Consider the following 5,096-nt stretch of genomic DNA (forward strand, 5'->3'; position numbering starts at 1 on the left):
AGTGAGTCTCTTGGGGGACGCCCGGGTGGCTCAGTCGGTTGGGCGTCTGCCTTTGGCTCAGGTCATGGTCCTGGGGTCCCCTGCTTGTGCTCGCTCCCTCTCTCTGTCAAATAAATAAAATCTTTACAAAAATAAAGTGAGCCTCTTGGACACAGCATGCAGTAGGTGGATCACGTTTTTTTATGCACTCTGCCAACCCCTGCCCTTTAATTGGAGAGTTTAGTCCATTTACATTTGAAGAAATTACTGAAAAGAAAGGATTTACTTCTACCCGGTAGTCATTTGTTTTCTGTGTGTCTTATATGGTTTTCCTTCCCAAGTCCTCCACTGCCTTTTGTGGTATTGATTTTTGTATGGTACCATTTTTTATTTCCTTCTTCTTTCCTCTTCTGTATACTTATCCAGTAGTATTTTCTTAGTAGTTTCTTTGAAAGTTACAGTTAAAATCTTAAAATTATAACACTCTGGTTTGAAGAATTTCAGTTGCATCTCAACAGTATACAAACATTCAGCTCCTATACATCTTCATCCTTCTCACAGTGTTGTCACGGGGACATCTTTGTGCATTGTGTGCCCACTGGCAGATTTATAATTATTGTTCCATGTATTTGCCTTTTAAATCACATAGAAAAAAAAAAAAAGAGGAGTTACAAACCCAAACTGCAGTAATGGCAGCTTGTACATTTTTCTGTATAGTGACTTTTGCAATGTTCTCTGTCTCTTCATGTGGCCTTGAGTTACTGTCTGGCGTCCTTTCATTTCAGCCCAGAAGGACTCTCTTTAACATTTTTTAAAATTATTTTTTTATTTGACAGCGTGAGAGCACGTGCAAGCAGGGGGAGGGGCAGGCAGAGGCAGAGGGAGAAGCAGACTCCCGCCTGAGCAGGGAGCCCGACACGGGGCTCGATCCCAGGACCCTGGGATCATGACCTGAGCCAGAGGCAGACGCTTAACTGCTTAACCCACTGAGCCACCCAAGCGCCCCTCTCTTTAGCATTTTTTGTACGACTACTAGTGATGTACTCCCTCAGATCTTATTTATCAGGAAATATCTTACTTTCCCCTTTGTTTTTTGTAAGATAGTTTTACGGGATAGAGAATTCTTGGTTGACAGGGTTTTTTGTTTTTTGTTTTTCTAAATCTTTCAGGACTTTAAGTATGTCATCCCACCGCCTTCTGGTCTGCAAGGCTCCTCATGAGATTGCTGCTTAAAATCTTACTGAGGATCTCTTGTATGTGACAAGCCATGTTTCTTGCTGCTTTCAAGATTCCCTCTGACCTTGGCCTTTCACAACTTGATTATAACGTGTCCTATAGCATGGACCTCTTTGAGTTTATCCTGCTTGGAGTTTGTTGAGACTCTTGGATATACAGATTCATGTCGTTCATCAGATTTGGGGCATTTGGGGTGATTATTCATTCAAATATATGCATGCCCCTTTCCCTCTCTTCTCCTTCTAGGATTCCCATGATGTGTATGTCAGCACACCTGATGGCACGCCAGTGGGTCTCCTCATTCTTTTTATTTCTACTTCTCGAATTGGGTGATTGCAATGGCTTCATCTTCCAGTTTGCTGCTCCTTTCTTCTGCATGCTCAAATCTGTTGTGAATACTAGTGAATTCTTCATTTCAGCCATTGTACTTTTCAGCTTCAGATTTTCTATTTGGTTCCTTCTTACAGTTCTTGTCTCTTTATTGGCATTCTCTCTTTGTTCATATATTGTTCTCCTGATTTCCTTTAGCTTGTTACACATATTAAAGACAGTTGATTTAACATCTTTGTCTATTAATTCTGATGTGTGCACCTCTTCAGAACTGGTTTCTGTATAATTATCATTTCCCCCCCTAAGAATGGGCCATATTTCCTATTTCTTTGAGTACTTTGTACCTTCTGTTGAAGAATGAACATAAAGATTATAATGGAGCTCTGAAGATCACACTCCCCTGCTCCCCATGAATCGTTGAGTTTTCCCTATTGAAGGTGAATCTTCCATTTATTTAGTGACTTCCAAACTATAGCTGCAAAGTCTGTATTATTTCTGCAATCATCCAGTGGCATGATAGAAATTTCCTTAAATGTAAATTATATATATATATATATATATATCCTTCAGGAGATGCCACAATAAGGAACAAAACAAAAACCAAAAGCCCAGCAAACTATACTCAAAGCTAGCAGGAGGGAAAAAAAAACTAGCAGGAGGAAGAAAATAATAAAGATTAGTGCAGACGGGAGCCTGGGTGGCTCAGTCAGTTGGGTGGCTGCCTTTGGCTCAGGTCATGATCTTGGGGTCCTGGGATTGAGCCCCGAGCTGGGCTCTCTGCTCATCAGGGAGTCTGCTTCTCCCTCTCCCTTTGCCCCTACCCCTGCTTGTGCTCTCTCTCTCTCTCTAATATATAAATAAAAATCTGGGGCGCCTGGGTGGCTCAGTCGTTAAGCGTCTGCCTTCGGCTCACGTCATGGTCCCAGGGTCCTGGGATCGAGCCCCGCATCGGGCTCCCTGCTCCGCAGGAAGCCTGCTTCTCCCTCTCCCACTCCCTCTGCTTGTGTTCCCTCCCTCACTGTGTCTTTCTCTGTCAAATAAATAAATAAAATCTTAAAAAAATCAACAGAATTGATACACTTTAGCTAGATTGACTAAAAAAAGAGAGTAGACTCAAATTAATAGAATCACAAATGAAGTGAGGATATTACTATTAATTTTACAGAAATAAAAAGGATTATAAGAGCGTACTATAAGCAATTGTACAGCAACAAATAGGAAAACCTCAACGCAATGGACAAATTCTCAGAAACACACAAACCACCAAAACTGAGTCAAAAAGAAATAGAAAATCTGAATAGACAAAAGAGATTGAATCAGTAAATGAAAACCTCACAACAAAGAAAAGCCCAGGATTAGAGGGCTTCGTTGGTGAATTCAATCAAACATTTTAAGAAGAATTAACTTCCCAAACTTTTCCAAAAAATAGAAGGGGAAACACTCCTAATTCATTACTGATTCTAAAGCCAGAAAGACACTATAAGAAAACCACAGTTCAATACCCTTATTATGAGTCTAGATGCCAAAATCCTCGACAAAATACTAGCAAACTGAATTCAGAAGCATATTGAAAGGATTACGCACCACCACCAAGTGGGAATGCAAGTGTGATTCAACACGCAGAAATCAATGTTAATACACCACACTTATAGGATGAAGAAAAAAGAGACACACGACCATATCAATTGATGCAGAAAAAGCATTTGACAAAATCCAACTTCTTTTCATGATAAAAACACTCAATAAACTGGGAAGAGACAGGGACTTCCTTGACATGATAGAGGTCATAGATGACAAGCTCACAGCTAACATCACACTCATCGGTAAAGGATTGAAAACTTTACCCCTAAGCTCAGGAGCAAGACAATGATGCCCACTTTCAACATTCACCATTGTACTGAAAGCACTAGCCAGAGCAATTAAATAGGAAATAGATATAAAAGCCATTGAAATTGGAGAAGAATTAAATTACCTCTATTTGCAGATGACATGATCTTCAATGTAGAAAACCCTAACGAATCCCATGAAAATACTTAGAGCTAACAGATGAATTCAGCCAAAGTTGCAGGACATGAAATCAACACACAAAAGTCAGTTGTATCTGTATGCACTAGCAATGAATAATCGAAAAGGGAAATTAAGTCAGCAATTCCATTTACAACAGCATCAGCATCAGTATTCTAAGAATACTTACAAATAATGTCAACCAAGGAGGTAGAAGACTTGTGCACTGAAAACTGCAAACACTGCTGTGGGAGAAATTAAAGAAGACCTAAGTCAATGGCATCTGTGTTCACGGACTGGAAGTCTTAATATTGTTAAATGTCAGTACTTGCTACAGTGAGCTATAGATTCGAAGCAATTTCAACGATGTTTTTGAAGAAATAGAAAAACCTATTTTAAAATTCACATGGAGGGGTGCCCAACTGGCTCAGTCAGTAGAGCGTGTGACTCTTGATCTCAGGGTCATGAATTCAAGCCCCACACTGGGTGTAGAGATTACTTAAATAAAATAAGTCTTCAAAATAATAATAATAATAATATATTCATATGGAATTACAAGTGACCTGAATAGACAAATCATCCTGAAAAAAAACAAAGAGGACTCACACTTCCTGATTTCAAAACTCACTACAAAGTTCCAGTAATCGAGAGTGTTGTCCTGGCAAGAGAAACAGACACATTGACCAACGGGATAGAGCGGAGGCTCCAGAAATACACTCCGGTATATATGGTCAATTGATTTTCAACAAGGTGAAAAGACCATTTCAATGGGAAGAACAGTCTTTTCAACAAACAGTGCTGGGGAAACTGGACGTCCACACACAGAAGAATGAAGTTGTGCCCCTACCTGCGCATCCGGTGACAGATGCGCAGATAAACAAAATGTTGTATATCCACACAATGGGATATTGTGCAGCATTAAAAGGAATGAAGTCCTGACACCCACTACAACATGGATGAACCTTGCAAATACAGTGCTCAGTGAAGCCAGACACAAAAGGCCAGAACACATGATTCCACCTGTATGAGCTGTATGGATGGGCAAGCTGATAGCAGCGTGAAGCAGACCGGACCACATATGGCCCGAGGGGGAAAGGGGGAGTCATCGTTTCATGGGTACAGAGTTTTTGTTTGGAATCATTAAAAAGTTCTGGAAATGGGCAGTGGTAATGGTGCACAACACTGTGGATGTACTTGATGCCACTGAATTGTACACTTAAAAACCGTTAAAGTGGAACATTTTCTTATGTATATATTTTATAATAAAACTTTTTTCTTCGAAGACTTTATTTTTTAAGTAATCTCTACACCCAACGTGGGCCTCCAGCTTACAACTCCGAGATCCAGTCGTGCACTCTACCAACTGAACCAGCAATAACACATTTTTTTTTAAAGATTTTATTTATTTATTTGACAGAGAGAGACATGGCAAGAGAGGGAACACAAGCAGGGGGAGTGGGAGGAGAGGCAGGCTTCCCGCGGAGCAGGGAGTGCCCCACAATAACACATTTTTAAAAAGGACTTGACAGGGACGCCTGGGTGGCTCA

The sequence above is a fragment of the Zalophus californianus genome, chromosome 9 (assembly GCF_009762305.2).
Source record: "Zalophus californianus isolate mZalCal1 chromosome 9, mZalCal1.pri.v2, whole genome shotgun sequence".
Classification (NCBI taxonomy): Eukaryota; Metazoa; Chordata; class Mammalia; order Carnivora; family Otariidae; genus Zalophus; species Zalophus californianus.